The sequence below is a fragment of the Hipposideros armiger genome, unplaced genomic scaffold, assembly GCF_001890085.2.
Source record: "Hipposideros armiger isolate ML-2016 unplaced genomic scaffold, ASM189008v1 scaffold_112, whole genome shotgun sequence".
In the NCBI taxonomy this organism is placed as follows: domain Eukaryota; kingdom Metazoa; phylum Chordata; class Mammalia; order Chiroptera; family Hipposideridae; genus Hipposideros; species Hipposideros armiger.
Genome location: NW_017731462.1, coordinates 2,133,930 through 2,145,985, shown reverse-complemented (window position 1 = coordinate 2,145,985; position 12,056 = coordinate 2,133,930). Strand labels below are relative to the sequence as shown.

The 12,056-nt window shown below is 35.9% G+C and overlaps 1 protein-coding gene across 4 annotated transcripts in view; it reads left to right on the top strand.

Moving 5' to 3' along the window:
• BMPR1B (bone morphogenetic protein receptor type 1B) overlaps positions 1 to 12,056 on the top strand; it is a 408,951-nt gene that overhangs the window by 238,974 nt on the left and 157,921 nt on the right. Inside the window, exon 2 of one of the 4 annotated variants that reach the window (XM_019647510.1) lies at positions 1,517 to 1,611. The exons of the other annotated variants lie outside the window; for them this stretch is intronic. The gene's annotated coding sequence lies outside the window, so the exon portion shown is untranslated. The remainder of the gene's footprint in view (positions 1 to 1,516; positions 1,612 to 12,056) is intronic. 4 annotated transcript variants of the gene reach the window in all.

The window sequence follows — 12,056 nt, the reverse complement described above, 5'->3', positions numbered from 1 at the left end:
CCCTCTGAAATTGCACTGTAAGATCTCTGAGACTAGGAACTATGTTTTATCTTTGTCTGCTCAGCACCTAGCTATATACTGTTCCTGGTAATATGTTAATTTATTGGATGAATATTAATTGTTGAACGACACAAGGCAAGCTGGATTTCGGTTGCTAGGAAGTTAATCCTTGTGCATAAGTTTTTTGGGAGCGTCAAACTCTAAAAGGTTATTTTTATTTTTATGCTAGTTATTTTTCTGGCTTACTGGTAAGGTTTTCAGTAAGATTTCACATGAAGATAGGATTTCGAACCTAAAAAGAACTTGAGAACCACTCTTGTAATAGAAGGAGCACAGCTCTGTGAGCAGTGAGGCAAGGACTCTAGTTTTGGCTCTGCTGCAAACCTGCCATGTGACCATGGGTAAGTTAACCAGCCTGGGGGTTCATTTTCTCATCTGTGAAATGAGTTTGTGACCAGATTATTTCTAGTTTCCTTTACCATTGATTTGATCAAAGGGGAAAATTTCAATAAATAGGACATATGATTATTCTTGGCAAGAAGACTTGATTTATCTTCTCATTCATACTGTGGACATTGTATGTGGTGTATGTATATTAGGGTGACCTTGTTCATATCATCTGCAAACCATCTAGCATCATGGCTCAGATTTTATCCTTAATCTAAAAAAGTAAAATAAAATCAAATTGTCATGATTGAAAATCTAGTAGTTGTTAATATAATATGTTGATCCATATAATTTTCAGATTATATTTTAGCTCTTTTCCACTAAATTCATAATTTGATCTGATTAATATACTTTTCTAGCGTATATCTATCATTCTGGAAATGAACTTACTTTTGTTGAAACATTTCTTTGTGGCCAATTATTCAGTCACCGCAGTCTTATTCAATGAGAAGCAGTATTAAAATCAATTACAAAAATGCTTTCCTACGCCTTTTGGACACTCAGAATATGTGGTAATTCAGTTTTTATAAAGCTTGACCGAATGATATTTAGGTATGACTTTTATAAAGGGCTTGAGGTTATGTCATTTAGGAAAACAAAGGCAGTATTTCCTTTCTTGTCTTCCCCTTCACCCAGCCCCCCCTTCTTTCCACCTGCTTGAGGAAAACTGTATTTTTTCAGACAAACCTCATAATTGCCCTTCTGTGCCTGATTTGGGCCTCAGGAAAGGCCCATAGCATCTGTAAAGCTGGCAGCAAAATGGTATTTCCAGGCAGGCACAGGGTTGCTGGGTAGTGAGCCAATCCACAGCTTTGTCTGAGCAGCTGAGAACTTTGCCGAGTATTACCACGGTGTTCAGTAACACAGACCTGTGCCATGAGCAAGTAAAGCCCTGAGCAAGTGTCAGGGTCAATATTTATAGACCACTACGTAGCTTGCCTTGCAGAGAGAGAAAACGAGAGAGAAACACGCACACAGAGGGCAAGGAAAGAAAGACGGCTGTGGAGGGGCACGTTAATTTCCAATTTTTATTTCTTTCCTTAAAAAAAAAATTCTTTTTAACTGTCAGGTTCAAACTTCTGCTGAATTATAACCATGTGCCGCTGAGCTATGACAAGAGAGGAAAGAAAAAGTTAGACGAGCAAGCCTGCCATAAGTGAGAAGGTAAGTAATTAGCCAGTTCAGTCTCGCTTTTCCTCGTAAACTCCATCTCCCTGATGACTGCCCTGCACCATTGTAAGGACAGGGCTGTGTGGCGTGTGAGAGCTAATAAGGGAGAGCTTCCTGCTGTTGAAGAATGTTCTTGGTGGCAGCGTCGTTTTGTGTTCTGTTGTGAAGAATGCTGTGTACGTTCATAGCACAGCTCAATATCATGGGCAGTGGGAATGGCTCTTGACCTTAATTTGATGCTGTGTCCTATCAGCAAATTTCTGTTTCTTCATCCTGTCACACTTGAAGGTTTCCTATTGGTGCATTCCTGTTTTCTTTTATATCAGTGCTACAACATGAAGTTTTATAAGTTTATAGTAGTCTGTGGCCTAGACATGGAATGGGGGGTGGGGTGGGGGTGGAGGGAATTCAGATGAACATGGTAGATGTGGTAGAGCTTGTCAGACTGTGCAAGCAACCTGGGGTCTTTTTAAAAGAAAGCCAGTGTCCATTTGGCAGTGCGGTACAGCGAAATAATGACTGCTTTGGGGAATGGAGAGAACCAAGAGTGATGAAAAGTAGGAACAGTTTTCTTAATCCAAGGTGCAAAAGACTCAGCATTTAGGGGAGTTTCTCGGCTTGTCCAAGTGACTCGTGAGATCGGTTCCTTACAAAATGTGATTCTCTACTAAAGACATTACATGAACATCTCTAGCTACACATTCCTAGGTTGTTTTTCCTTTCGTCACGTGTAGCACCTTTACACGTTTCTCAGTAAGTTCCTAGTGCTGCAGTGTGCTCATCTATCATCATGGCTTTGCATATCCCAGATCAATAATAAAAGCAGTGGTGTTGAAGGGGACTGAAAAATTATTTTCTATGTAATTTCTGATCCAGAAAACCCACAAAATGTACAAATGTGTATGTCTTATATGTATTAGATGTAGCTTAGAAAGTGAATATGTTGTTTCATTGGAAGTATGGTGTTGTTCAAGACTTAACTACTGATACAGTGAAAGTTTCCCAATTGTTGTTGGTTTTTTAATTGTGCAAGATAAACATTAGCAGGATATCTAAACATTTTTAGGTTAAGTTACAGATTATAGTGGATTATAGTTCCAGAGGTTTTCTGTATTACATATTTAAGTTAAAAACAAAAATAATCTTAAAGCTGCTGTAGAGCTTAAACTGTAGGCCAACAGATGTAGAAAGAGAAGCTAATTCTCTGGCACAGTATTAGGACTGATATGCAGGAGCCAGCTCTTTCTCAGTGGGATAAACCACATCCAAAATAGCAGGTGGAACAGGTCTAAATGTAAAGTAAATATCTTAAAATGACACCAATAACTGTACAGCATCACTTCTTAAAATCATATATAATTTCTAAAATAATACAAAATGTTTTAAAATCTATTTTATTCACAAATGTGTTAAGGCTAATCTGGTATCCAAATTTAAACTGTATTTTTACATTCACTTCATGCTTGTTTTAGCCTCTGAATCAAGCCTTTTCTTCGTACTTATTCAAGCTCTGCCTACCAGCTTATTTATGAGTTTGATTTAGATTTTTGACAACAATATGTTTATTTTGAAAATGCAACCATAGTTGATCTAGAGTAGCCATTTCTCAATTAAACTTTCCTTTGCTACTGCCTCTGGGTAATAGCTCATGGTCATGATTACAATTTCAGTTCTTTATTCAATATATTTTATTTATTCACTTTATATGTGGCATAAATACATGATATTGCTCTCTTATGCCTTTTTATTTGTTTTATTTTTATTCCTTCTGGTATTTTGTGTCTGTTGTACCCTGTGAAAATTTGGGGCAGAAAACAGACCAAATAAAATCGTTACAATGAAAAGAAACTGAAGAAAGTTGTCCTTTAAGCAAGAGAAGAAATAGAAAATTGTGATATTGGTTGACAATGTCTAAAATGGGATGTATTTTAGTTGGAGGCTGTTTGAGCATTTTAAAACTTGAAATGCCTTCTCAATACTATTTTTGGCTTTAATGCCAATCTGACATTAGTTATTTATTTTATTTGTAAATAACATAAAAATGAATATGGGATCTTTTGTATCATGTGTTAACTATCTATTGAAGAAAGATTGGTGAATCTGGCTTGAAACATTAATATTAACATCCCAATGGATCTCACTGCTTCTCATCTTTTTGTTCTACTGCCAGTCCATTCACCTGTTATGCTTTCCTTAGAGGTATCAATCCTACCCCCACAAACACTTCGCTTCCTGTTGAAAACCCTTCCATCCCTGGCTCTCTACTGCTCGGATAAAGGTCAGGCTTCTTGGTGCAATGAGTCTCTTCTTGATTTAGCTGCTACTCTTGTTCTATATTCATCTTCTGCTATTCCTTCTGGGCTGTTTTCCACATCTCTCTTGCCCACCCATGAAAGAGTCCCCTTCTGTTTTATGCTCCAGCAATACTGAGTATCTTGTATTTCTCAAAACAATCCATATTGCTTTACTTCTTTCTGGAATTGTTTGTGTTGCTCCATGTAGCTTGAAAACCCGCTTCCTGATCAAGGCATCCCTCCCCTGGATCTCTGCTGGTCCACCGTCAGCTTCTATGGTGGCCTCTGTATAGACCTCGGTGTCAACACTTTGCAAATCTGATAATACATTTTGTGCTTTTTTTTCCACATGAGATTGTAAGCTACTTGTAGTCAGGCTTTAAAATTTATTTTTTGTTCCTCCAAGACCTATCATATAACAAATACTCAAGAACTTGAACTAAAGGAAAACATTCATCATATTTAGCTTAAACCCACCTTTCTTTATAGACTTTTTATTTAATATGTTTGAAAACTTTCATTAATTGAAGGAAAGCCCCTCAAGTAGATGGTAAATGCTTTTGAGACAATAGCAATGCTTTTTAAAAAAATGGTTTTGTTTCTCTTTTTACCACCAATCATGGTAATATGTGTGTAGTATGTTTATCCGTGCAAGCAATATTTGTTGAACTCATAAAATTATTTGAATAACAAAAGTTCATAATTATATTGGTTACCACATACACATTCAGAATATACAGCCCCAAAATATTTTTTAATTCATAAAATCTGTCATAATCCGCTAGTTGCTGCTCCCACATGAACTGTTGTGATGAGTTAAATGATGCCCTAGCCAACTGTGTACAGCGTTACAGCTTCCAAAAGGCCCAGAAAGAATTTTAGGAGAGATTAGGTCCATCCTCACGTACCCCACAGCATTGTAGAGTGGAATGGCTCCCACTGTTACTGATAAAGGCGAACAACCTAATTTTATTTACCATTGTAGAGATAGGGATTTTAAAGAATTAATAGAAAACCATGGCTTAAAAATTCTCAAACCTGGAAGGAGATATTCCATTGCAGTCAGAAGAATTTGCTCCTCAAAATAGAAATGTTGAAAGAAAAGGATGTTAATTTTTTTAAAAAAGTAGTTGAGAACTAGCAGCTGTTTTTTTTCAGTTATGATAGTCAATAAAAATGAAATTTATTTTATCTTTAATTGTGTTTTATTTTCCCACTATACATAAAATAATTAACTCAGAATGTGAAATATTTTGTAAATCAGAAAAAAATATCAAGCTTTATGCTCAATATAGAGTAATTCACAACTTTTACTTGGATTGTTTTTACTTCTTAGTGTATGCTACCAGAAGTTTCCACTCTGTTGAAGCCTTATAAACCTCTTCCAGACATTGAATATAACTTGTTTGTTTAACCTTGAATTGTATCTGTCTTAGGAATGAAAAACAAGATTGGTCTTTTCATAGGAAAATTTGGTAACCTTTTAATTTGCTTGGAATGGATCATAATTTAATTTAGAATTTCTCTTCAGATATATATCACCCACATAACTACCCTGTAGTTAAATAGGTATGAAGATGGTACCTTACCAAAGAGTTATAAGCATAAATTTTATATATCGCACTGTCATAACAAATAATGTAAACATTGTAAAATAAGAGCCAGGATTCTCTTTGGTCATGGCCATAAAAATGTACCTAGTTTCCAGTGTGAGAGAAACCCAAAGTTGCCTCAGTATTAAGAGATTATTGTAAAAACAAACAAAAGCAAAAAAGCACTACCACCACCATCATCACCACCAAGAAGAGGTTGAAGAACTTTGTGGTTAGAATGAGGCATAAAGGCTTTCAGCAGAACAAGAAAGCCTTATTTTACTATTGTTAGCAGCTTAGATTTTCAGTCAAAGTTTTCCTATAACTGCATGGCATATAGAACATTAGAGGAAAAGGATAAATTAATAATGGAATTAGAACCTTAAAGCTCTTTTCATTCAGCTGTTTCATTTTATAAACAGGCAAAAGTGGTGTGAAGAGGTAATGTAACTTGCTTGCTAAATACCAGCTTTTAGAGTAGCTAGTTAAGATTTTGAGTTTTTGTTTCTTTATTTGTCTTGCTCCTTTGTTGCTTTCAGTTTTATGTCCCACATGAGTGAAGTCATATGGTTTTCGGCTTTTTCTGTCTGAACTTATTTCGCTGAGCATAATCATCCCAAGATCCATCCATGTTGTTGCAAATGGCAGTATTTCATCTTTTCTTATGGCAGAGTAGTGTTCCATTGTGTATATATACCACAAATTTAATTTTAAAAGATTTTGATTTAAAAAAATAATTGTTGTTTTATCACTATGGCTTTTTCTAGCTAATAATTATTGCCCCCTACTGGGATGAAGTACTTTTCCACTCATGACTATAGTTAACTCTCTCTCTCATAGACACACACACACACACACACACACACACACACACACACACATTTTTATATATTTTAAATGTCAGATATCCTTTCTGGCTTTCCTGATTTCCCCCGTTCTCTGTGGTAGTATAGTCAGATTTACACCCCAAAACTATTCTCCTCTTTAGTAGAACATGGCAGATAATCCTGAAGCAAATGACAAAAACTGCAAAAACACATTTTATACTTTGATTATATCTAAGGGATTCTAATAGAGAACATATGATTATATTTTATTTTGTAACTTTGTTTTTAAGATGATTTTTTTGTTCTAAGTTGGAAAACTTGTCATTAAAACCAAAATCAAAGAGCCAAATGTGCTTTTCCAGATTACATGGACTTTCATCTAGGATTCTTTAAAAAATGTAAATAATTAAAAGGGCAGGGAGGGTCAAAACAAGCTTGTTTTGTACATGTCATCCTCTAGTAAGACTTGATTCCTTTATTTCTGTCCCTAGCACTCTCCTCAAAATCGGAGCTCTTGATTCTTTCCGTTCTTTAATATTAAGGTCCCTGGAAAGAATCACTTGTATACCTAAAGATGAAAGAATTTTTGAGCAAATAGCTGTAAGTTATTCTCAGCCTATGATTTCTATACTTTCCTATTTCCTCCTGTCTTATATCAAAATCAAAGTGACCATCTCAACTCACCTCCACAATCAATGAAAGCCTTATTAACCCTTAGTGAACATTTTCCATTGAGTTGATATTTTGCCCTTCAAATATGTATATATCATCTATCTTTTCAAACTCTTCTCTGCTGAGTTGTATTTTTTTTTAAGATTTTTTTGGGGAATTGGGGGAGGGGAACAGCGCTGGGGAATTGGGGGAAGGGGCACAGACAAGTTGCTGTCGTTTTGTTCTTCAGTCTAGTTGTGGAGGACGTTGCTTCACTGGCCCGAGCTGGCACCATCATTGCGCTCTTCCTGGGCGAGGCAGATCAGTCGTGGGCTCCTGGACCGCCGCTCATGCTGGCTGCTGGCTACACATGGTAGCCCATGGCAAGCCACTGACACAGGGGCTGTAGCCTACACCGTCGCTGGCGACTCCTGGCAGCCCAGCTCCAGGTTGAGCTGTTGTTCAGCATCTTAGCTGTAGAGGTCAGTGTCACTGGCCCTCATATGTGGGATCCGAACTGGGGCTCTCTGGCGTCCCCAGGCAGTTCTTAACCATTGTGCCACTCGGCCAGCCCCCTGCTGAGTTTTATATTTAAATCTTTCCTAACGTGATAGAGGAAAGTGATACTGTATTTAATTTATATTTTTAATTACTAGTGAACTTGAATCTGAGGGGATTATTAGTTATTAATCTTTTATTTATCTTTGATCTATTTATATATTTATTCTTTTTTCAGAGCTGCATTTCTCTTATTGGTTTAGAAGAGGTGTTTGTTTTTTTTAAATCGAAAGGTCTTAATTTTTTAAAGTTGTATTAGTTGCAACTGTTTTCACAAACTTAATTGCTTTTTATTTTGACTTGTATTTTGTTTACTAGTTTACCCTGCATCTGTTTTTAATGCATAACTCATCCTACATTGAAAACAATTAGCATGAAAGCTCTATCCATTGTTTCTGTCCCAAGTTTTAACTTCTCTCTTCTTTCCCTGTTTTCTTTTTTGTTTCTTTTTTGTTTTTAGTTCTTTTATTAGTTTCAGGTGTATAAACTTGATTACTTTTTAAGTTTTATATGTTTTGAAACATAAGTATGTTTTGAGATATCTTTAGTAAATCTAATCAATACTTTCTCCATCTCTTAAAACTTAGAAAACTATTTTCTGTCCAGAAATAGGGAAAATATTTTTCCACATTTTTATGGTTTAATTTATTTAACTGTTAATGCTATGATTCACAAGGAATTTTTTAGACAAGTACTTCATTACTTTTCCTGAATTATTATTCCCCGTCCTCCCCCCTGTTTTTGTGTAGTCACCTTTATCTTGTATTCCTGTGGTACAAATTTAAATCCTTGTGTTACCTCTCATGTTGTATTTCATTTAAAATTTTATCTCTATGAAATAAAAGTTCATGTTCCTTGTTAAATGAAATTTAAGTATTGGAACATGTTAGAGTGTTGTTGGATTTAACTTGGCATGCTCCTTGAAATTACTGTAGGCAGCAGGCTGCATATATTACTTATGTTAAAGCAGACCTAATAAGAATATGATTCTGTGTGAGTAAGAAATTATGCATTAATAATAGCCACCATTTATCAAGGGTTTCTAGATATATAGCTGGCATTCTACCAAGAATTTTATATGATTTCATTTAATCCTTGTAACAGACCTCTGAATGACTTATTCTGATTTCCCTTTTCAGGATAAAAGAAACTGAGACCCCAAAATGTAAAGTAGCTTCATCAACCTCACATAGCTAATAAGTGATTGGATCATGAATTAAACTCAGATCTGGCCAAAGTCCATCTTTTAAGGAAGCATTGTCAAATAGAGAAATTATGCTTTGTGCCATAAGAGATAATAGATACAGGTCTGTACAGGTCCAATGGGAAGAACCTTCCCAACATAGGTCTATCTGTGAAAAAATGAGCTTAGGAACAATGACTTCCAAAGTAGAGAGAGCAGTCAGTGAAATCAGTGATATGGGGAGTCTTTTGCTATTTGGGATTTGCACTGAAGATATCAGAATCTGAAGATGGACCAAAATAATCCTATACTTTTTATCAGTTTGGAAGCAGCTAAAAAAAATCTTTTAACTTCTTCAGATTTTAGCGCCTGGATTAGTTTTATCATTTTCGTCTAATCCGAGCAAATTTACACTTTGGTTCTCCCTCATATGCTTAACACACAGCATCATTTCCTCCCTCATATACCTGCTCATGACTTTAGCAGGAAAATTGGCAGGGAGCTGCCAGGTCAGCAGGGAGTGAGTGTTCCATTTGGGTCCCTGTTAAGTTTCATTCAGGGGGAAAATGAGTCTACCTAACTGGCATTCTTCACTATCATCTCTATTTTAAGCTCCTCAGTTGAGAGATTCACAGTTGTTTGGTATTTAAAGCAGGAAAGAAAATCCTAGATCTTTTGATATCGTTAGAACTCAGTACTTATCCACTAATGGTTACCTGGAATGATGTAAAAGAGGAGAGCTAATCTGCTATGAGTGGACATACCTCATCAATACAGTTTTTGTTTGTGTGTGTGTGTGTGTGTGTGTGTGTGTGTGAAGACCCACATATAAAAGTTTATACAAAGACATCATTTACAATCTTCTTTGTTTTATATTTGGCCATCATGAAGTAATTTGTTCTGTTTCTCCTTTAACCCAAGGCAGACAATTTTGCTTAAAGATAACACAGGATTTTTTTTCTCCTTGGGTCACTCTGCCCTTTGTTGATGCATTGGTATATCTGTGGTAAGATTTACACTGCAGTTCACTAGGGTTTTGTTTTATAGTCCTGCCTTGGAACATTTGAAGGCAAACTATATCTTTCAGTTAATAAGCAAATTTTTGTTCTATTATTATTTGGAAAAGTACATATCAGTCAGTATCTGTACTTATTAACATTCTTAAGAATTCGAAATAGATTCATATTATTCTTTTTTTTAGTCATATTTCTAGTTTCCTACTTTACTATGATTAGAGCTGAACAGTGCATAGTTGGAACATAATTCCATATATGATTTCATACACTAATTCCCCAGGTAAATGTTNGGAAGAGAAAAATGTAGACTGCATGCTTTTTTTTTTCTTTCCATTATACTCCATTATATTGCTGCATACGCCACAAGTGGTTTTTTAACTATTGTATTTCCTCAGTTCCATGAAGTCAACTTCAACTTATTATTAGCTTTCTGGGAAGGATAAATTCTAATATATATATATAACAAGTATGCGTGCATTCATTTCAAGATTCCAGCATATGAGCTATGTTAATATTGCATATCTGTATGAATATAAATTAAGAAAGAATCAAGGATATTTTCCCAAACTTTTGCTTGAACACTTGAGTGTGTGATGAACCTTCGTGTTACAGTGAAACCAGGCTCATCTTGCTATTCTTTATTAAGTTAGGGTGGACTTGTTAAAAATTATTTCTGTTTGTCAGCTAGTGTACTATTTGACTGAAAGCTGTCTAGGCTGCTGTTTTACTGAAATGTGCATCCAGTCGTGTGTAAGATTTTTCCTCTGTGACCTCAGATATACTTGAATACCCCCAAACAGTCCAGCTTTGGCATGAGAACACATTGCACCTGCAGTGTTATAGCCACTGTTGTCAGCAACTGCATTTTCTCTTATTCTGAGGTGAAAATTCTTACACGTATTGCTGTTTATCTCATAATGCATATCTGTATGTTGAATGAGGCACAGTTTCTTCTTTAGAAAGGGGAGATCATAGTACATTTAAGTTGACTTCCTAGAATTGAGGAAATATATGATCTTTAAGAAACGTTTAGCAGCGGTTCTCAACCTTCCTAATGCTGTGACCCCTTAATACAGTTCCTCATGTTGTGGTGACCCCCAACCATAAAATCATTTTCGTTGCTACTCTATAACTGTAATTTTGCTACTGTTATGAATCGTAATGTAAGTATCTTTTTGTTTTCCGATGGTCTTAGGCGACCCCTGTGAAAGGGTTGTTCGACCCCCAAAGGGGTCGTGACCCACAGGTTGAGAACTGCTGATTTAGAGAGTATGTGGCAAGTTCAGGCATTGATTTTCAAGATCATCTCATTCTCTTAATGGTTTGATAGGAAGTTAAAAGGGTCGGCTCTGAAGTTAGAGAGACTAAGCTCTGAGCCTGTCTCTACCACCAAGTAACTCTATGAACTTTAACAAATTAGTTAATTAACCTCCTGGAGTCTCAACTTCCTCATTTGTAAAGTGGGAATTTTCACTTGAGAAGAGTCCCTCTGTTGGTGTGGAGATGGGTGACTGGAGGTGAGAATCTAGTCAAAGGGCGGGTGTACTACAACCTATTGAAGATGTGGAGGACTCAGGACAGGGGGAAGGTAGATAGGGGAGACTTTAAATATTTTAAAAACACAAACCAAACAGATTTGAGGGGTAGAGAGAAGGAATAGTGACAGATAATTACAAATCGTCTGACCTGGCCAATTGGATGGATGCTGGTATGTTTTATCATGATAGAAAATATAGGAATGGCCTGTTTTAGTGGAAGGATGGGTGCTTTACATTTGCATGGATAAGCATAGTCATCTCATGCTTAGAAAACTTTTCTCATCATCTTCCCTACTGCTGTTATTCTGTACCTGCCATGCTGTGTCACTCCTGAAAACTGTGTCCATACAATACATACCAGGGGATGGGTGTTAAGGTGTGTTTTTCTTTCTTTCTTTTTTTTAAATTTATTTTTTATGGTGAAATAAACATTTTTTAAAATTAGTTTCAGCTGTACAACACAGTGCAATAGTTATACTTTTTACCCCTCAAAGTGACAACCTCCTTCACCAATCCGCTGCCCCACTCCCACCATCTCATACATATCTGTTACAATTACCTTGACTCCACTCCCACACTATATTCCATGTCCCATGACAGTATATATATATATATATATATATACACATGTATATATATATATATATACATGTGTGTGTATATATATATATATATATATATATATATGTGACCATCCAACACCCTACAAAATATTTACAATATTATTAGTTATATTCCTCGAACTGTCTTTCGTATCCCTGTGGCAATATTGTAGTTACC